The sequence below is a fragment of the Eucyclogobius newberryi genome, unplaced genomic scaffold, assembly GCF_026437365.1.
Source record: "Eucyclogobius newberryi isolate DKJ021-1_F unplaced genomic scaffold, fEucNew1.0.hap1 SCAF_10, whole genome shotgun sequence".
Classification (NCBI taxonomy): domain Eukaryota; kingdom Metazoa; phylum Chordata; class Actinopteri; order Gobiiformes; family Gobiidae; genus Eucyclogobius; species Eucyclogobius newberryi.
Genome location: NW_027315724.1, coordinates 30,265,421 through 30,287,920, shown reverse-complemented (window position 1 = coordinate 30,287,920; position 22,500 = coordinate 30,265,421). Strand labels below are relative to the sequence as shown.

Sequence of the window (22,500 nt, the reverse complement as noted above, 5' to 3'; positions counted from 1 at the left end):
GTTCTGACTTCACTCACACATTTCCCCGCTCTAGCAAAATGCAGATACAATCCCAGTTAACGCTACATGTGTGAATGGAGCTTAAAACAACAGCAACGGTCAGCTGGGGAACAAGGATTTCACAATGTATGTATTTCGCTGAGAACAGGCCGTAGGTACACACTCAAACATGAACCTGAAGCCATTTAACACGACCATCGTTCCAACTGGCCCACGCAGACCTGCCAACACCTCTGCTCGAGATGGTGGACCCAAACAAGCACAGAAAATAATTTGTTCGGTTGGTATTCAAAAGACACCTAACGAAGAGCAGATCAAACACCTGGAACTGGAAGAGCAACTTTGTGCTGTGGCTCAGATGGAAAGAAGAGTGAAGTGGGAGAACATGCTCCTGAGATACCAGCAGGAACGAGAGCTACGAGAGCGACGAGCACAAGATCAGATCCTGACTCGTGAAGAGAGAGAGTCAATGCATGAGGCTGACATCCCCTGGAGACTGGAAAGGCCTGAACTCAAACGACGGCTGGAGGAAGAAGAACAAACGCTATTAAAGCCGCAAGCGGCATCCAACGGCCCTCGCGGGCCGCCGGCCTTCCGACTCTGCGCTTTCGACTTGATAAAGATGGCGCCCTTATTGTGTTGAATAAAAAAAGAACTTGACAGACGGCGACACATTGGACATGGCCAATCCAGTGCAAATGAACACAAGTGTCAGTCAAATGTGCTGCGCCGCTGCACAGAGACCGTAGCACTTAAAATATAAATATGGATAACTTTTGATGCTCCGCTTGTGTAGATTATTTCCCCAAAATATGAGCTTGATCGAGCTATTGCCCACAGAGGAGTTAATTAAAGTGTGAAGCATAAATGTGAACATTTCAAGGATTTGGCGTTTTTCCCATTTGTGACATATATTTGCGGCTCTACCGCACAGAGACCCTAGTACTTAAAATCAAAATATGGATAACTTTTGATGCCCCGCTTGTGTAGATGATTCTCCCCAAATATGAACTTGATCGGATAATCGCCCTAGGAGGAGTTTGTTAAAGTGTGAAGTGTAAAAATGTGGTCATTTTAGAGATTTTGCGGTTTCCCCATAGGGATAACATGGGATGTTTCTGTCATCGCTACGGCTACGCTTTACCAAATATGACTTTGGCTCCCATACTTTTAATTTGGGGATGGCAAATGAGAATTGTGTGCAAAATGTCATGTCATTTGGAAAAACTCTTGTTTATAGGCCACTCTGAAGGCCAAATAGCCCAAATTCTGCGAAAAGTTTGCGGCTCAGCTGCACAGAGACCGTAAATGTTATCCATAAAATTTGAATAACTTTAGATGCCCCACTTGTCTAGAGGAGGTACACCGACTTTGAGATCGGTGGGCCAAACGCACTAGGAGGAGTTTGTTAAAGTGTGAAGCGTAAATGTGCCCCGCCGCCGCAATTGTCGGACCATGTCGGCCTCGGTGAAACTGAGAAAAACAGCATTTTACTTTTTTTTCCCCAAATTTGTGATTTTCATTTTTCTTGCAGAATGTGCTAGTTGAAGTTATGAATAAGCCCCTGTGTGCTTCAGATAACACTATTGGTTGTCTTAAACGTATACATTAAGCTGTTAAAAATGTGGAGTTTTCGGGTCTTTTTCCTGCTCTCCTGGGGGGCGTCACCTTTTTCTAGCCAACGTGTTGTTTACATTTTCCACCAATCAGCTGTGATCCGCATGGCCAGCTGCGTGCTCCGTGTTTTCCTCTCATTACTCCAGACCGTCTGCAGAGCACAGTCTTCAGAGCTTGACTACATTGTAACGGAACTGTTTACTCAGGTACACTTTTACTTTACTACTAAATTATTGCTTTAACGCTGTGTTTTAAGGCGGTCTCGTGATCACTTTAGAATCGTACTTGTCTGCTCCGGTGGAGCTAATGCTAAGCTAACATGTTGCTTCAGTGCACTCTGCAATACGGGCTTAATGTGACTACTTGCTGTTATCACCATGTTATCGGGTTATTTTTCGGCGTGGGTTGGCCCGTGGGTTGTGTGGGTCGTGCTTTGTGTGTGTTTTATGGTGCTAAACCGGCTGTTAGCCCCACAGCCTGGAGCTAAACGCAGCTATTCGGAGCTAAGTTGTAAGCTAAACTTTGCTATGTTATCGGGTTATTTTTCGGCGAGGGAAGAGAAAAAAACTACAACTCGATACCGATACCACTTCTGGTCACGTGGCTTACGTACGTTGCACGTCACGCACGCACTGCGTCACTCGAACCAATCACGCGCTTGCCTGGCCATTATCAGCTTCCTGTGTGTCTCTCTGTGCACGGTGTTGGGAGAGACAACAGGACGGCTGAACCAGGTAAGCTTTGCGACTAAAACACCCGCTTTTAATCACTTTAATGTGCGCCGGTTTTAAACTCGAGTGTATGTTCATGTTTTGGTGTGCTGTTCTGCAAGTGTTTTGCTTTTACGAGCCGTGTTATCTCAAGTGAGCTAGCATCGCTAGCCGAGGGCAGATGTCCCAATATCTCCGCGTTTTGCATCTTAAATACACCGTTAACGTCACAATGTGAACTGTTATCTGTGAAGCGTGTTATTCGCATATTACTGTTAACCCTAATCCTTTTATCCCCCTTTTCAGAATTGGCAAAGACACCCTGAATGACCTGTCTCTACGTGAAGTCTGCTAAGGAGCGTGGTAAGTGTAAAACATTATTTTGGTGATTTTCATGTTTTAATGATTAGAGTATAATTAACCATAAGCAACATCTGTTTTTCAGGTGAGCCTGCAGTTTGTACATCAAGCTTCAGATCACTGTGGAAACAGCTTCTCCCACACATCAGAAGCTGCAGGCCACGCACAGATCTCTACAACAGAATCTAATGTGCTGTCTTTCGGACCCTCACCGCCAACGTCTCACTTCAATATCCCACAGCTTGTTGGAACGGCGGATAGCAAAGTGTTTGTCAAGAACTTGGACTGGCAGAAGCATCTGAGTCCCTTCTTCCGACGGCTTCCAAAGATCAAGAGTTATCAGCACTTCAGGTATTTATATTGAAACTCTCACATTGTGTTAAAAAAAATAAATAGTTAATGAGTGTTTTATGTGAAATAGTTAGCCATTTCTTAAATGTCCTGTTATTTGTTAACAGCTTTGATGCCAAGAGCCGAGAGTCACAGCACAGAAGAGTGCACAGACGAAGAAGAGGATGAGGATGTGATCTCTGATGTAATTGGACTCTGGTGGTGTACATATCATATCTATTATCTCATATGAATCACCTGACAATGCAATGCATCGACAAATGCAATGAACCCTATTCTCATTCTGATTCTTTGATTCTATTCAGGGCCTTTTGTAATCCAAGTATTTCCATTTTAATATAGTAACTTCTAATTCTGATTCAAGTCCAGTTACCATCAATAACAACACTCCTCTTGAGTCTTCAGTGACAGCTGTAGGGGGAAGGTGGTGTCAGTGTGACAGGGGGGAGGGCTTATCTCAATGAGATGCAAATGAGCCCCCCTGTGACTCTGGGCTCACTCCGGTGAGAAACTTTGAGCCCCGTTTTCTCAGTGAATGGGTTTGAGAGTTGTTTACATTCAAATGACCACAACTTACTCAAATATTATCAGATCTACATGAGTGAGACATCATTGGAAAGCTTTGAATTCACACTTTCAGAATAACTCAAAATGTCTCCGGGTAGACATGTAACTGGTTTAGCCACGGTCAGTCACAAATGTGAACATTTCAAGGATTTGGCGTTTTTCCCATTTGTGACAGTATATTTGCAGCTCCACGGCACAGAGACCGTAGCACTTAAAATCAAAATATGGATAACTTTTGATGCCCCGTTTGTGTAGATAATTTTCCCCAAATATGATCGGACAATCGCCTTAGGAGGAGTTTGTTAAAGTGTGAAGCGTAAAAATGTGGTGATTTGAGCGATTTTGCGATTTTCCCATAAGGATATCATGGGATGTTTCTGTCATCGTTACTGTTACGCCGTACAAAATATGACTTTGGCTCTCATACTTTTATGATCAGGATGGCAAATTAGAATTTTGTGCAAAATATAATGTCATTTGGAAAAACTCTATTGTTTATAGGCCACTCTGAAGGCCAAATAGTCAGAATTCAGGGAAAAGTTTGCGGCTCCGTCGCACAGAGACCGTAAAAGTCATCCTTAAAATTTGAATAACTTTAGATGCCCCACTTGTCTAGGGGACGTACACCGATTTTGAGGTCGGTGGGCAAAACGCCCTAGGAGGAGTTCGTGTGAAAGTGTGAAACAGAAAAATGTGGATATTCGAGAGATTTAGCAATTTTCCCATAGGGATAACATGGGAGATTTCCGTCATGGCTACGGCTACGCCGTAAAAATTAAGGCATAAGTTTGATTGGCCTTTTGCTCGGGACTCCAAAATAGAATTTTGGGCAAAGTTTAGAACATTTGTGTAAAACCAGTTTTTGTCCATCAATGTTCACTCAAAGGCAACTCTGTAGGGGGCGCTATCGCGCCCATTTCAATTTTGTCATCCTAAACTGGTCCAAACTTGAAAGTTTAACAACTGATTCAAATTTGGTCCTAATCGGACTGGTTTTGATCAAATGGGAGCAATTTTTAGAGCTGCAATATTCCAAAATAAGTTGTCCAACTTTGCGGCTGCGCCACACACAGACCGGTAAAGGTATCTCAAAAAATTGGATAACTTTAGATGCCCCACTTGTCCAGAGGACGTACGCCGATTTTGAAGTCGGTGGGCAAAACGCCCTAGGAGGAGTTCGTCAAAGTTTGACGTGAACAAAATGGCTAACACAGCGTGTTTTCATTTTCAAAGGAAGATGGCGGCCATAGGGTAAGTCTGGGGGCGTGGCCACAATAATATTTTTTTTTTGTCCTCACGAGAGGAATGCGTGTCCCGAATTTCGTAGCTTTACGCCAAAGTTGACCTCGCGGCGTCTCCCATAGGCGCAATGTATTTTGACTTTTGTCGGTGGCGCTGTCGCGCCATTTTTTGAGGGGAAAAAAATGGCCCAGAAAAAACAAAATTTTTCGCCGATTCTGAATTTTGGGCAAAGTTTGGTGAGTTTTTGAGCATGTTCAGGGGGTCAAATTAGAGATCAAAAAGCAGAAGAACAAGAAAAATAAATATAGCCGCAAGCGGCAATGATCGGCCCTCGCCACGCCGCCACGCCGCCGCCACGCCGCCGCCACGCCGCCGCCACGCCGCCGCCACGCCGCCGCCACGCCGCCCCAATTGTCCATTTATTACGCCTACTGCTGAATCTGTGACGCTGTCACATCTTCTCCCCTTTGTTTTACCATCAAAAAGCAATTTTATTTTGAATTCTTGGCAAAATGTGCGGCTTTGCCGCACAGACACCGTGACTCTTTGAATAAAAATGTGGATAACTTTTGATGGTCCACCCCTGAAGATGAGTCTCACCAAATTTCAGGTTAATCGGGCTGACGCCCTAAGAGGAGTTTGTGAAAGTCTAAAGTGTAAACATGTTCTGGCGATTTCCCCATTGGAATAACATGGAAGGTTTCGGTCATCGTTACGGCAAAGCCATAACAATTATGACATGGGTCTCATTGACTTTTTTGATGGGGATGCCAAAATTGAGTTGTGTGTCAAATTTCATATAATTTTGCAAAACTAAATATTTAACCTCCATATAAAATCTGTAGGGGGCGCTGTGGCGCCAAATGAATTTATTTCACTTCAAGTAGGTTTAGGGCAAAGAGTTTAACAACTGATTCTAATTTGACGCAATTCGGACTTTATCTGCGCAAACGGCAGAAATTTTAAATATGGGAGATTTCTGAAATTCTAGCTACAGTTTGCGGCTTCGCCGCACAGAGACCGTGAGAGGTATCAATGTAATTTGGATAACTTTTGATGTCCCACTCCTCAGTAGCATTTTCACCAAATTTCAGCTTTTTAGGGCCAACGCCCTGGGAGGAGTTCGTAAAAGTACGACGTTTGGAAAAACTCCGAAGTCATGTTTAGCCATTTTTGAAGCAATATGGCCGACATTTGGTTGGGCGGACGGCGTTGCCGTAATAATATTTTTTACTTCTCTTGTCACCATCTACCTCTGCGCCAAATTTCATGATTCTACGATCAGATTTTTTTGGGGTCATTTCCCATCTCTCAATGCATTTTTGGTACATTTGGGGGCGCTGACGCGCCAATTTTTTTATTTTAGAAAAGGGAAATAGCCAGAATGTAGAGAGGCACGATTTTTAGAGGTGTGCAAATTTTTGTGACTTTTCGTCAATGTTCACTGGGTGAAAAATAGGGGGGTTGGTCCCGAGAAGAAGAAGAAAGAATATTAAAGCCGCAAGCGGCATCCAACGGCCCTCGCGGGCCGCCGGCCTTCCGACTCTGCGCTTTCGACTTGATAAAGATGGCGCCCTTATTGTGTGTTGAATAAAAAAAGAACTTGACAGACGGCGACACATTGGACATGGCCAATCCAGTGCAAATCAACACAAGTGTCAGTCAAATGTGCTGCGCCGCCGCACAGAGACCGTAGCACTTGGAATAAAAATATGGATAACTTTTGATGCCGCGCTTGTGTAGATGATTTTTCCCAAAGTAAAGCTTGATCGAGCTATTGCCCACGGAGGAGTTTGTTTAAGTGTGAAGCGTAAATGTGAACATTTCAAGGATTTGGCGTTTTTCCCATTTGTGACAGTATATTTGCAGCTCCACGGCACAGAGACCGTACCACTTAAAATCAAAATATGACTAACTTTTGATGCCCCGTTTGTGTAGATGATTTTCCCCAAATATGAGCTTGATCGGGCAATCGGCCTAGGAGGAGTTTGTTAAAGTGTGAAGCGTAAAAATGTGGTCATTTTAGAGATTTCGCTGTTTTCCCATTTCTGACATATATTTGCGGGTCCGCCACACAGAGACCGTAGCACTTAGAATCAAAATATGGGTAAGTTTTGATGCCCCGCTTGTGTAGATGATATTCTCCAAATATGAACTTGATCGGGCTATCGCCCTAGGAGGAGTTTGTTAAAGTGTGAAGCGTAAAAATGTGGTGATTTGAGCGATTCTACGATTTTCCCATAAGGATAACATGGGATGTTTCTGTCAACGCTACGGTTACGCCGTACAAAATATGACTTTGGCTCTCATACTTGTATGATCAGGATGGCAAATTAGAATTTTGTTCAAAATATCATGTCATTTGGAAAAACTCTATTGTTTATAGGCCACTCTGAAGGCCAAATAGTCAGAATTCTGGGAAACGTTTGCGGCTCCGTCGCACAGAGACCGTAAAAGTTATCCTTAAAATTTGGATAACTTTAGATGCCCCACATGTCTAGAGGACGTACACCGATTTTGAGGTTGGTGGGCAAAACGCACTAGGAGGACTTCGTTAAAGTGTAAAACATAAAAATGTGGTAATTTGAGAGATTTTGTGGTTTTCCCATAGGGATAACATGGGAGGTTTCTGTCATCGCTACGACTACGCCGTAAAAAATTAGGCATTTTTGTGATTGGCTTTTGTGATCGGGACGGCAAAATTGAATTTTGGGTAAAGTTTAGACAATTTTGGTAAAAATAATTTTTGACCTTCAATGTTAATTTAAAGGTCACTCTGTAGGGGGCGCTATCGCGGCCATTTCAATTTTGTCAGCTTAAACTGGTCCAAACTAGAAAGTTTAACAACCGATTCAAATTTGGTCCTAATCGGACTGGTTTTGATCAAATGGGAGCAATTTTTAGATCTGCAATATTCCAAAATAAGTTGTCCAACTTTGCGGCTGCGCCGCACACAGACCGTAAAAGGTATCTCAAAAAATTGGATAACTTTAGATGCCCCACTTGTCCAGAGGACGTCCGCCGATTTTGAAGTCGGTGGGCAAAACGCCCTAGGAGGAGTTCGTCAAAGTTTGACGTAAACAAAATGGCTAACTCAGCTTGTTTTCATTTTCAAAGGAAGATGGCGGCCATAGGGTAAGTCTGGGGGCGTGGCCACAATCATATTTTTTTTTTGTCCTCACGAGAGGAATGCGTGTCCCGAATTTCGTAACTTTACGCCAAAGTTGACCTCGGGGCGTCTCCCATAGGCGCAATGTATTTTGACTTTTGTCGGTGGCGCTGTCGCGCCATTTTTTAACGAAAAAAAAAATGGCCCAGAAAAAATCAAATTTTTCGCCGATTCTGAATTTTGGGCAAAGTTTGGTGAGTTTTTGAGCATGTTCAGGGGGTCAAATTAGAGCTCAAAAAGCAGAAGAACAAGAAAAATAAAAATAATAATAATATTTTTAGCAAAAACAATATAGCCGTTTCCACTTTAACAACAAATTATACATCGTTTGAAAGCTCTAAGCCTTCCCCATGCCGCCATGGGGTGGAATCATCATTACGAGCGCTTACGCGCTCGTCACTCCCCATTCCGTCGGGATGCCCCGCCCACTCCCCATAGACTTCCATTGATTTGAGCAGATACAAGCATGGCCCATGCCTGCGGCATGGATTCTCGCGTACAGGACGATGCCAGGAGGGTTTTTGGAGGAATGCAGCGCTTCGCGCTGCTGTTGTCAACAATTAGTGAATGGGCTACGCCCATTCACAAATTGTTGACTATTTCTGTCATAGCAGGAGTAAGTATGCATGATCCATGCCTTCGGCATGGGCTAGTTCACTGTACTTGCCAGGGGCGACGGGGCACCAAACATGCGGGCGCACGCATGTTTGGTCAGACAGTTGCAACGCTGCCTTCGGCAGCGTTGCGGGAGCAATAGGCCCTCCGCCCTGCTGGGGCTCGGGCCTAAATATTCCGATGCGAAAACAATGTTTCCCATTTTTCAAATATCATAAACTATACATTTTCGGAAAGCGCTCGCGCTTTCCTACCTCATGGTGTGGGTCCCTGGTCACTGACGGGTACTTTCGTTAATTTTGAGTGGGCTCCGCCCACTTTGTGTTTTTGGCCCTCTATACAGTAATAATGTTTAATTTTTGCATTACATGCTTATATGCACGGAACATGCAAGAGATGGGGAACGTATTCGTGAGGTAATGTTCCATTTTCCTAATACTAATTAGTATGCACGGGGCGTGCATGAGTGAAGGAGTGCGTTAGTGAGTGTTTGGAAGTGGGCGAGCGCTTCGCGCTCGATTTCGTGCGCACTACGTGCGCACTTTCGCAGCCGTGCTTCGCACAGCCTTACGAGATTAATAGGCCTCTCGCCAGCTTGTGGCGCTCGGGCCTAATAATAATAAAAAAAATAATAATAATATTTTTAGCAAAAACAATATAGCCGTTTCCACTATAACAACAAATTATACATCGTTTGAAAGCTCTAAGCCTTCCCGATGCCGCCATGGGGTGGAATCATCATTACGAGCGCTTACGCGCTCGTCACTCCCTATTCCGTCGGGATGCCCCGCCCACTCCCCATAGACTTCCATTGATTTGAGCAGATACAAGCATGGCCCATGCCTGCGGCATGGATTCTCGCGTACGGGACGATGCCAGGAGGGTTTTTGGAGGAATGCAGCGCTTCGCACTGCTGTTGTCAACAATTAGTGAATGGGCTACGCCCATTCACTAATTGTTGACTATTTCTGTCATAGCAGGAGTAAGTATGCATGATCCATGCCTTCGGCATGGGCTAGTTCACTGTACTTGCCAGGGGCGACGGGGTACCAAACATGCGGGCTGTGCCCGCATGTTTGGTCAGACAGTTGCAAGCAAGCAAGCGGGAGCAATAGGCCCTCCACCCTGCTAGGGCTCGGGCCTAACAAGAACAAGCTGGAGAAAAGGAACAAGAAGACGCCGATCCTCCAGGCGCCAAACAAACATGGCTCCAGTTCAGTTCATTCATCTGGATTTGAACATTTTGACTAAGTTGGATTTAATTACTCAGATTTTGAAACATCTGAAACGTAATCATTTAGTCCAAATATCTGATTAGAATGAAATGAGCCAATGCTGGTCGACCTGTGAGGAATAAACCTGAATAACGTCCCTCTTTGGTTTGTGTGGTTCAACTCTTTAGACTGAATCAGAGTCAGTAAAGCAGCTGGATACACTAAAAACTCACACAATCACTGTAGATATGGTACAAATCTGAGTCCTCACACCTCCACATCTGGCACGTTGGCACTATTTTTTTTTTTATAAAACACAGCAGTATCTTCAGGGAGATGATTTTTCTGACTATCAGCAGTTCACAAAATGGCTTAGACTCCTAGATTTAAACATCGTGGGGAAAAGACACAAGACTCTGTGCAGTAAACAACACTTTCAGCAGAAATATAGTCTGTATAACACTTTATAAGCCATTAAAAGGGTTCTTCTATAGAAAGTCAGAGACAAGGACAGTGTCAGAGGCGGTTTTGTGCTTTATGATTTAGGTTTCTGAGTGTTGCGTGTGAGATTACGCCCCTGAACTGGGTCTAAACACTTCATGTACAACAGCAACAAGCTCAAGAGCAGCTCCATTCCACCTAAAAAACAACTACAAAGTCAGATTATCACTGTGCGCCCTTGTCTGGAGCAGGTCATTCAACCTCACGTTCTGGCGACGTCCATCTCCTCCATCACCACTAGATGGCACTCGTGTCCCGCGCTGTTTAACCTCACGGTCCGCGCCCACCACTCCTCCGGACGCCCCCCGAACACCACCTTTTACCGGCCGCTGTCGAACTCATTTCTCTGGTCCTGGAACAAGCCTGACATGCCTGACACTGACAAGAACCCATTGTGTCACAGGAGGTATAAATAACCCCGGGGCGCGTGGGAGTCTCATCCTGTCTCACAACACTCAATTATGACGACTCATTTGTTTGATTTGAATCTTTTGGTTCTTGCCCCGTGTCACAGTCCATGGTTTTGAGGAGTAGACTTGAGTGAAGAGGGCTTTGATGTTCCCAGGCCCGCTGAGGGTCCCGCGGCTCGGGCCCTGCGGCGGGGATGGGCGCGTCTCTCCATAAAGAGCGGCGCCAATGGGGTGCGTGGGTGCGTGGGTGCTACTGCCACGTTCAGAGGCGCAACCAAATCATGTGCTTCTGATTTAACGCGAAAGCCCGGAGCGTTCACTCTCTCGGTTTATGCCAAGTTTGTGAGGCAGGAGGAGAAGTTTGACATTAAATACGCCTTTACCTTTTAAGGGGGAGAGGGCAGTGGCACGGAGCCAACTGAAAAAAGTCAGTAATCCTTATTTTCAGAGGTCTGATCTGATTATGAGTTCATTATTTTCTGATACACATATTTGGGAGCCAGCCAATTGGGAGAGTCTGACCCGCATAAAATGAGCCTATACAAAGTCATATTTTGCCTCCTATTGAGTAATTCTATACTGAGAAGCCTACATTTAGAGGAAAACATGGGAGCAGTGAACACAATATTTTAATTGTAAAAGCTAAATATTTTACAGGACTTTTTAGAATAGACTCGTGTAAACTTAGTGTTTCCTTCCTCATAAATTAAACATGCAAAGTCTGGGCTTTTCCTGAATATATATTACATCTATAATAAAGATAATGCATTAGTCTTATATAACACTTTTCCAGACGCTCAAAATCGATTTACAATTGTTTGCATTATTCATTGACTGCATGCAGTGGTGGTGGTGTAGCCATAGCTGCCCTGGGGCAGAATGAACCAGGCCCAACCCTGTTTAGCCTCCGAGATCTATCGAGATCAGACATTGACAAGGTGGAACTCCACCAGATCTGATCAGCAGATCAGAAGAAGGGAAGTGAGCTACACTGCTCCTGTAGCTCACCTCCCTCCCTCCCTCCACCTCCTCCAGCAGCAGCAGCAGCAGCAGCAGCAGCACCAGCACCAGCACCAGCACCAGCAGCACTGCATCAATATAGTAGAAATACTCTTTTACAGAAGCGCTGATGCAAGGACACAGTAGTTTTACATTTTACTCTGTGTCTTAGTACATCCTTAACTGTTCTCACCTCTAAAAGAGTCTTTCTCATTTTTGTATAGACTGTGTGGAATGCAATGTAATAATAACTTTATTGGCAACATCCACAGCACAGTCTGTTCTTGTACTTGAGGTTTCTCGTGTTTTTCATGGCTCAGTCGCTGAATTTTTCTCTATGTCAGGGAGTCATTCTGCACAACCTGTGAACACCAATTATGCCTAAGTTTGAGGAGACAATAAATATCAAAATATAAAATTGTACTAGACTCAACATACATAAATTGGTCTCAATAACGGCAAACAAGTGCTCTTGCTTCTTGACACCTGTTCCTCAAATATGTCATAGTCACATTTAATTTGACAGTTGGAGTGGGTGGTCACAGTGGGAGCAAGATAAATTCACAAAGATTGTGGGGGAAAACCCACAATAAAGGTGCCTTTAAAGCCATCACCGCTGCCTAGTTTTATAACATTTAATGTGTGCCTGAAAAGTTCCCACAGAAGCTGCCATCATAACCAGCCAATTAGCAGCTTCAATGTCCTGCAATGCCTCATGGGATATGCAAGATGTTGTTCCTCTTTAAGTGTGTGATGCAAACTGACAGATGAATGTAAATCAAGGCACATCCCACCCAGAGTCCGACCCAGGAATGCGCGGTTTGTTCTGTCCAGACTGAAATGAAGCCAAAACACATGCTGAAAAGGCCTTGGTTGTACAGAAATGTAAAGGACATTTTTTGAAGGAAGTAGCTTCTGTTTAAGAAAGTTAGTCAAGTAAAAGTAGTTGCACAGTAGCTATAAGTTATAAAGTAGTTATAGCCGCCGATTTTCAGACAGTCCAGTAAGTGAAACTAGGAGGACCACTCAATCACAGCCAATCAGAGCGCTGCTTTCAGCTGATGAGACATAACATATTTATAATTAAATACAGACTGCAGAAGGTCTCATTTTGTCACAGATTGCTCCTTTTCCAGTATGCTCTTTGAGGTAAAACACAAAATTAAAATATTTTACAAAACAGTCGGGTATCTCAGCTTTAATAGCAGAAGTAGCAGATATAATTTATGTAGTGTTGATATATATTCAATACAGACAATTACCAGTTACAATATTTTGCTTCAATTTTGACCTATTTAACCTGACCTATTTAAGAATATATATATGAGTCAAATATGGCATGCTTAAATTAAGAATTTACTAATAAATACGATACAATACGTCTGTACACAGATATTTGCACAAAAATATATTGGCAGTAACAGTACTTTGTGTCAATGCAGGTTTTGGATAAATGACCTACATTAATCTGGTCTTCCTGAAGATGTGAGACAGGCTTCTACTCTGACAATGTTCAAATCTAAGCTAAAAACAGTTATGTTTTGCTGTGCATATGACTGAAAGGATTTTCTTTACATTCTTCTCTTTTATTTCTTAAACTGTTTTGTGATTTCTGTAATTTCTTTGTGATTTGAATGCATTTTTCCTGTTGTGTGAAGCACTTTGAATTGCATTGTGTATGAAATGTGCTCTACAAATAAACTTGCCTTGCCTTTTGCTTTTCGTTTTTTAAATCAACATAGTTTCGCTCAGTCTAGAGCTACTTCTGCAACAGCGCTGCTCATACACAGCTTCAAAAATACAGTCTTCTCCTCTTATATAATGTGCCCTTCCTCTCACTCGTCGTCCCGAACAGAGCTGTGGTCTCTGGCTGTACATAGACTTATACTGTCTGGACCAGTATATCTTCTGTTTATTTTGCCCACTTCTTTCTCTGTTGCGACGACACATTGAACCAATTAAAACAACATCTGGAGTTTGCACATCTGCTTCTGCGGCTCCAGGACCTCAGTGGGCTTTGGCATCAGGGGCACGACAGCCGCACTTGAGTGGTTTACAGCTGCTGCGTGTGCCCCTCTGTGTCCCGGGGCCGTGCAGCCAAAAGGACAAGTTACTCCTCACAATTGTTGTATCAAACAGCTGGCCAACATTGTGATTGCGGTGACAATTTAGGCTGCAGCTTGAAACTAACTGGTTCCATTTATTGTCTGAGCACTTTACTCTTTAACATTGCGAGATAGGGTCGGTGCCTTAGAAGAAGTCAGTGCTTACAAGACTTTTAGTAGTTTTTCTTGGTTAACTTTTATTTTATACACTTTTTATTCAGTGTCAGTGTTTAGCTTATAATTCTGTATAAAACAATTAAAATGAAATATAAGTAAGTATATTATAGGAAGTAAAAATAACTTTGTCTTTAACTTTGTGCGAGGTTAAACCAGGCTTAGTTTCCACCCTTGTATTTACCTTCACTCCAGGTTTGCACCAACAACACAGAGGCAGTGTCCTGCAGAAGAATGAGCGCCTTATGCCCTCAGCGGGCGAGGCTGGCCCGGGACAGCCGAGGGTGTGTGTGTGCAGAGAGGGAGGAGCCATGTGTGGGAGGGGCCAGAGGCAGACCTGCACATGGTTTAGACACGACTGGACCTCCTCTGTCACTGTGGGATTCTGTGGAGGCTTGTGCTTTGACCTGTGGAATTTCATTGGGATTCAGGAGTGAAACAGCTCACCAAGGAGTGAAACATCTCACCAAGGAAAGAAACAGCTCACTAAGGAGTGAAACAGCTCACTAAGGAGTGAAACAGCTCACCAAGGAGTGAAATAGCTCACCAAGGAGTGAAACATCTCACCAAGGAAAGAAACAGCTCACCAAGGAGTGAAACAGCTCACCAAGGAGTGAAACAGCTCACCAAGGAGTGAAACAGCTCACTATCAGGTAAAAATTCAGGAGAATGCCCTCCCTGTGCGTTCAATCTTTGCAGTTGTCATCGTACAGAGCGTTTTTTGTGGGAGAAGAGTTTAGAGACAGGTGAAGAGTTTAGAGACAGGTGAAGAGTTTAGAGACAGGTGAAGAGTTTAGAGACAGGTGAAGGGTTTAGAGACAGGTGAAGAGTTTAGAGACAGGTGAAGAGTTTAGAGACAGGTGAAGAGTTTAGAGACAGGTGAAGAGTTTAGAGACAGGTGAAGGGTTTAGAGACAGGTGAAGGGTTTAGAGACAGGTGAAGAGTTTAGAGACAGGTGAAGAGTTTAGAGACAGGTGAAGAGTTTAGAGACAGGTGAAGGGTTTAGAGACAGGTGAAGGGTTTAGAGACAGGTGAAGGGTTTAGAGACAGATGAAGAGTTTAGAGACAGGTGAAGAGTTTAGAGACAGGTGAAGGGTTTAGAGACAGGTGAAGAGTTTAGAGACAGGTGAAGGGTTTAGAGACAGGTGAAGGGTTTAGAGACAGATGAAGAGTTTAGAGACAGGTGAAGAGTTTAGAGACAGGTGAAGGGTTTAGAGACAGGTGAAGAGTTTAGAGACAGGTGAAGGGTTTAGAGACAGATGAAGAGTTTAGAGACAGGTGAAGAGTTTAGAGACAGGTGAAGGGTTTAGAGACAGGTGAAGAGTTTAGAGACAGGTGAAGGGTTTAGAGACAGGTGAAGGGTTTAGAGACAGGTGAAGGGTTTAGAGACAGGTGAAGAGTTTAGAGACAGGTGAAGGGTTTAGAGACAGGTGAAGTGTTTAGAGACAGGTGAAGGGTTTAGAGACAGATGAAGAGTTTAGAGACAGGTGAAGAGTTTAGAGACAGGTGAAGAGTTTAGAGACAGGTGAAGGGTTTAGAGACAGGTGAAGGGTTTAGAGACAGGTGAAGGGTTTAGAGACAGGTGAAGAGTAAATTGATGAATTAAATGCTGGCATAATGTAGGAAATGGTTGACAATGTAATGGTAAAATATACTCTTATTTGAAAAGATAATGATTTGACTGTAAAAAGCTGAAGCTTGTTAAGATGTTAAAATGTATTTGGGCTAAACACTGTTGTCTTAATTCCAAGTCAGATTTAGATAAATAAGATAAGATAAGATAAGATATTCCTTTATTGTCCCACATGGGGAAATTTCATTGGTGCAACGCAGGTAGATACAGAGGTAGATACAGAAGAACAGATCACTTATAGGAAGTCTGAAAAACACTTTCAGTAGAAGATCTCCTATAAATAAATAAAAACTCCCATAGACAAATAAATAAATAAATACATAAATACCATTGCATGTGATCACGACAGTAATTGCACATGAATATGTGTCACGACAGCACGTAGGTTGCACATGAATTGCACATGAATTCCAACAGCAATTGCACATATGACAGAATTGCACATCAGTATTAGGTTAGGTCAGTATTGCGAGTGTTCAGTACTAACAGTTTTTGTTATAAAGTCTGACAGCAGCAGGAAGGAAAGACCTACGGAACCTTTCCTTCGCACATCGAGGGTGGATCAGTCTCTCACTGAAGCTGCTCTCCAGAGCGGAGAGAGTGTCCTGCAGGGGGTGACACTCATGGTCCAGCATAGATGTGAATCTAGCCAGGACCCTCCTGTCCCCCACCTCCTGCACCGAGTCCAGAGCACAGCCCAGGACGGAGCTGGACTTCTTGATGACTCTGTCCAGCTTCCTCCTCTCTCTCTCTGTGATGCTCCTGCTCCAGCAGGCCACACCGTACAGGAGCTGATGCCACCACAGAGTCATAGAAGGTCTTCAGGAGTGGCCCTGTCACTCCAAAAGACCTGAGTCTCCTCAGGAGGTAGAGCCGACTCTGGCTCTTCCTGTACAGTGCGTCTGTGTTATGAGTCCAGTCCAGTTTGTGGTTCAGATGAACACCCAGGTACTTGTATGAGTCCACTCTCTCAATGTCCCGTCCCTGGATGTTCACTGGTGAGGGGGCAGTGGGGTGGCGTCTGCGGAAATCCACCACCATCTCCTTGGTCTTCCCCGCGTTGATGAGGAGGTGGTTCCGCTGACACCAGTCCACAAAGTCCTGCGCCAGTCCTCTGTACTCCGCGTCATCGTCGTCCGTGATGAGTCCGATGATGGCAGAGTCGTCAGAGAACTTCTGCAGGACACAGCTGTCCGTGTCATGTCTGAAGTCTGCAGTGTAAAGGGTGAAGAGAAAGGGCGCGAGGACAGTGCCCTGGGGCGCCCCCACACTGCAGGTCCGAGTGTCAGACACACAGTTCCGGGCTCTCACAAACTGGGGTCGGTCTGTGAGGTAGTCCAGGATCCACTCTGCCAGGTCATACTCCACACCAGCCGTCTCCAGCTTGTCCCTCAGGAGCAGCGGCTGGATGGTGTTGAAGGCGCTGGAAAGATCGAAGAACAGAATCCTCACAGAGCTGCCAGGCTTTTCCAGGTGAGAGAGAGAGCGGTGCAGCAGGGAGATGACGGCGTCCTCCACTCCGATGCCAGACCGATATGCAAACTGCAGCGGGTCCATGGCTGAGCTCACGGTGGAGCGGAGGTGGTCCAGGACTAGCCGCTCCAGTGTCTTCATCAGGAGGGACGTGAGAGCCACTGGCCTGAAGCTGTTGAGGTCTTTGGGGCGCGGTGTCTTAGGCACAGGTACCAGACAGGAGGTCTTCCAGACCTGTGGTACCACCCTCAGCTTCAGGCTCATGTTGAAGACATGCTCCATAACTCCACACAGTTCATCTGCGCAGGACTTAAGGAGCCTGGGGCTGATGCCATCAGGTCCTGCTGCCTTCCTCACTTTAATCCTCTTCAGCTCACTCCTCACCTGTGCTGCTGTGACAGTCAGTGGTTGGCAGGGGGACTGTGTGCTGGGGGGATATAAATGAAGTACAAGACATTTGAAGTACATTTAAATAGCTTGATTAAACATGTGGTTAAGAGCCACTTCGTTTGCTCTCTTGTATTTACTTTGTCGATGCTGTTTTCTATTTCGAGATTTTCTACCTTGACTCGAATGCACCAAGAACAAAATAAAAATCTGCCCAGAGTTTAGTTTGTGAGGGTTTGAGCGGCCACTAAATACAATGTAGAGTTCGTTGTTCTTCGCTAACAGTGACAAACGACACATTATCTCTTATATTATACTCTTTTGTTTGAATATTGGAAACATAGGGCTGTCCCATCATCCCTCAGACCAACATTTCACTGTTATGTTTCATTATTAGGATGCGTGAAAAGCTTTTCTGACGTGAACACCTGGCAACCTCAGGTGTGGCGGCAGGTACAACAACAGAGGGACTTTTCTGCAATGTTTTCGACTTATTGTATCGTTTTTTTTTTTTTATCAGAAAAGCTTCGCTCTTGAAGTCGAAAGACTAACCAGAGCTTGTCCGCTCGATTTGTCAGAGATGAAGGAGTTTTGCAGCGCCCTTTAATGTGTCATCTATCCACGTGAACACATCTGGGCCTTGGGACGTGGGATAGTCCTTGAAAACCCTGCGACAACAAGCAGATTTGACCAAGTGTTTTCTTTCTCGAGACGCCTGTTCACACCAGTGAGCGAGAAGCAAACAGCCGCGGTATCACAGAGGTTCACAGGCAGATGTTGTATTATTTATCTGCAGTATCGAAACGGAGCCGCACAATTTCAAAAACATCATCTTATAGAGAGTAGTTGAAGCCCCTTTTGCCACAATTGTCACGTTTTTACGATGGGTGCAGCTGCTAAATGTCAGAATATCACATTTTAGTGTTACGGCTATTATTATACATCACAATTATATTGTAACGATTGTTGACACCGTGACCAAATCACAGAAAAATCCTTAACTTTCTTTTCTTGTATGAAATCAAACTTTCTGATAAGTGACATAAACAGACAGATATGAGCGCTTTTGACTTCACTTTGCTTCTAAAATTGTCAATATTCATATTTTTTGATTGTCTTTAGTCATTTAACGTGTTGATGGCGTTAGTCGACAAACATTTGTATCAGTTGCTGTGTTATTTTACTGGATTCCAAGGATTCTGGAGTGAATTGTGTTCACTTTACTCAATACGTAGTTATTTTTCGCATAGGATCTTGTGAGCTTGTCGTCGTGTGAGCGCAGCTTGGGTCAGATCACAGAAATCCTGAGCGCTTTCAGTCGACTAATCAATGCACACGTCGCGTCTTTTGTCGGCCAAGAACTTCAGTTTGAGTTCATATTAATACAGCATTATTCCATTACTATTTCGGTCGACTCTCTCAGTCTTTCCACGGAAACACAGGCGGCTTTATGGCCCGCGGACGGAGAAAGACCTGCACAGTGCGTGTTGTTGTTTGCGACCCCGGACCGTGAGCAGAGCCGGGACACATTTTTTGGCCTCCTGGCAGCAGAAAGCGCCTGTGCACAGTTCCCAGACTCCCGCTCCTCTCCAGCCGCTGATAATAAATCCTTTGTTATGTGAGCTCATTCTGCTGAGAGCACAATCAGGCCAACACACAGAGAACACTCCACAGCCCGCTCCCTCCACCCCGCGCTCCCCTGTGCATCGCCCGAGTGAGTTTTGACCGGTCCAGCGAGGTCGGCTTGGTCGTCTGATCCTTTATTTAAAAGGTCCAGAGTTTGTTTGTTTGTTTGTTTGTTTGTTTACCAGCTGAGTGTCACGTGATGTTGCTGTGATGTGTTTTCTCAGCTGATTTACACGGGTTTTTGGCGCTGTTTTCCCACAGGTGGAGGCAGGTCGACAGCGCCAATGTCTTTAGGACAGTATCCCGGGTGTGTGAGAGTAAAAAGGCCCCCTCGTCCCGGTTGATAGGCCCGTCGGCACGTTTATGTATTTCAATTGGCTTCTTAATCCAGCGATGGTGTTTGTTGTCCTCTTCCCCAGTGATGTTTGCTCCATCCTCCGTCAAACTCTGGTCTGATTCTAAAAATAAACCGACCAAGAAGTAGTTCTAAAACTGTTTAGAACTACTGTATATCTGCATTGTGGTTATATTATAGTTACTACAATACCTGCATTTGTATTTGGAATAGTAATGGGAGGTTAAAAGTACTAATCTATGGATTTCAGAATGATTGATGCTGTCATTTCCAACATTGGTAAACATGGGTGAAGTGGGACAATAATGCGACAGTCAAGTTTGTTCCTTTGTATTTGAAAATCCATAAACTTCTTTGATTAACAATTCACCTAAATACCAATCGCTGACGTGCGCGGAATTAGAAAATAATAGGTTTTGTTGGTATGGGATTACTTTCTGAAATGCGACAAATGATTATGTGAAAGTTACCAATGAAAAAAAAGCTTTAAAGGACATTTTTAGACTGACTCAAGCATCACGTAGACACACTTTTTGGTTCATATGATACAATTAATCTGTAGCCTCTGTAAATATAGAACATGGGCTGCTTTTTTTGTTTTTTTTAGTGTTTTCACAACAAAATATTAGCGTCCCACTTTGCTAACATGTGTTTGAGAAGGAATAACTACTCAATATTACTGATATTTTCTTTCCCTGATATAAAGTAGACATTAGTAGTACCGTAGTACATTTAAGAATTTTCTTCAAAACTAAAAATAACAAATAAGCTGAATTGCCAAGCACTTTACCAACATTCACTCTAGTATACATTCAAGTGTGCGATATAATATAGATGATGTTGAATTCATATAGTAAAAACTGTTCTGCCCAAGTTTTAAATTTAATTTAACCCTTTTTGTGATTCATTTTACATTTGCACGTCACTTGATTCTCAGCCAAGACGTGTTTTGGTTGGTACTTTTCTAATGAACTGCAAAAGTATCATGTGTTACAAACCCACTAAATGAGTTTCTTCCACCGATATTGACCTTGAATGTTGCCAGGAAGTCGCAGGATTTCCCGTACGGACAGAGGACTGTAATTGGTTTAAAATTTCAGTGCATCATGCCACTAGCAGAGAGGCTCATGGGAAAACGAGTGAAGCTGCCACTTGATACGGCGCATGTGTTTGGAGCTGCAGCATCACACGGGCGTTTGCAGAAGTTCAGTGATTCAAACGCACACATGATCTTTGTACAATATTACTTTATTATTTACTTGTATTCACCTTGTAAAAATAAACCGTAACCTTTTTGCAAAACGAATAAGCCAACATTTTAACTCGTTAGAGGCGAAAAGGCAGATAAATCCAGCATACATTTAGACAAATAAACAGACAGTCAGGTGGAAAAAGGAGCTTGCAGATATGAGGACATCTTCTTGGAGAAATTTTCCACTTTTTGGTCCAGACAATATCCTTCATCTTCCATGTGTTCTTCTTAAGCAGCTGAAGGCTTCCAGCTTCTGTGAACCTCAACACGCCGTTCACAACACCACCTGAAAACTCAGGCAGAATGTCAACTAAACCTGGAACTAAACTATACAAACTCAGGACTAGACCAAGGACCAAGACCAAGCCAAGATTTAATGTATTCATAAATGCAATTTTGGTTCTCCGTTCATGTCTTTGGATGTTGGACGAAATCCAGACATTTGACAGAGCGTAATAACACAAGGCCCATATTTATCTAATTATTTATTTATTTATTTATTAAGTAAAATGTAAGATAACACTTTATAATAAGTACACTTTGAATAACTCTAATAAAACCTGAACAATAATGTAATTATTAAGTATTCAGGCTTTGTAAAAACTGAATTCATACCCTAAAATAACTCCCAACACTAACATTCTTTATAAACTGTTTGTTCATTATGTCTTTTTTCATGCTTAATTAAGTCTGATTATGGTGTAGTTATTACAAAGTGGTCCCGAATTGATGGAGCCTAAAACAAAAGTTTATTTGAAGTATAACGTTTGATGGAGGATCTGCCACCGGCTTGTCTCCAGATGTTACAGCCCAGAATGTTCCATAGTATGGCATTAAACTATCAACATGGAGTAAAGCAGGTGACGCCACTTGGCCAAGGTATAGGTCAGCTCTGTGGAGAGGAGACCCAGCTCACAGTAAGAAAATGCATGCACGAGATTCTTTTTTTTTCTGTCTTTCTCAAGCAAAATCAATTACTTTGTGGACAAAAGCAGGTGGCGTACCCAGAAAAGTGACCCCTTTAAATGATGGCATGATATATGTTCAGCTTTACCGTGCTGGCGTGCGGTGAAGCGTGGTCCCTCGGTCCACATGTTGTTGTAGCAGAAGCAGCTGCCTCTGTCCAGCAGCTGCACCGTCTCCTTCAAACACAGTCGGTCAGTCCGGCCTCAGACACTGGACACGACCTCTGCGCTTTTACCTCCCGTTTCATTCCTCCTTCATGTCTTCCTCATTTATCTGCGTCTGGAACAAACCCCAGGCCAACGTCGTCTCATATGGAGTCTGCAAAAGACCTTTAAAGTGACATATTCAGATGAGAAGTATGCAGACAATGTTAAGTAATGTGAAGTGTTTTAAATGTCGGTTTTAGTTGTTTTATATTCTTCCAACGAACCAGACCTTAATTTGCCTTGATAAACCTCAAACAAAGACTAAATTAATAATGAACAAAGGCTTATTAAGAATGATTCAGGCTTAGCAAATTAATTTATGAAGGTAAATGAGTTCAAATTCTCAATAAACAATTTTTTCTTTGTGAATTAAGTCTTTGTTCATGCTTTATTAAGAAGGCCAATTATAATAAAGTGTTAGCTACCTGTTCTAATTAAACTAAATCTAAATTAAACATGTATATGCCAACAAAACAACAGTTGTGCTATAGAATAATAATGATAATCTTGAAAAAAGGGCCTACCTACTGTACTCCTTCTGCCTCTGTGTTGTGTGTAAATAGCTTCA

General features: G+C 43.4%; 1 protein-coding gene across 1 annotated transcript in view; it reads left to right on the top strand.

Annotated features, from left to right (window-relative positions):
• The first annotated feature begins 14,667 nt into the window (after window positions 1-14,667).
• Window positions 14,668-22,500, top strand: part of phldb1b (pleckstrin homology-like domain, family B, member 1b) — a 92,435-nt gene continuing 84,602 nt past the window's right edge. Inside the window, exon 1 of the mRNA XM_072454360.1 lies at window positions 14,668-14,687. The gene's annotated coding sequence lies outside the window, so the exon portion shown is untranslated. The remainder of the gene's footprint in view (window positions 14,688-22,500) is intronic.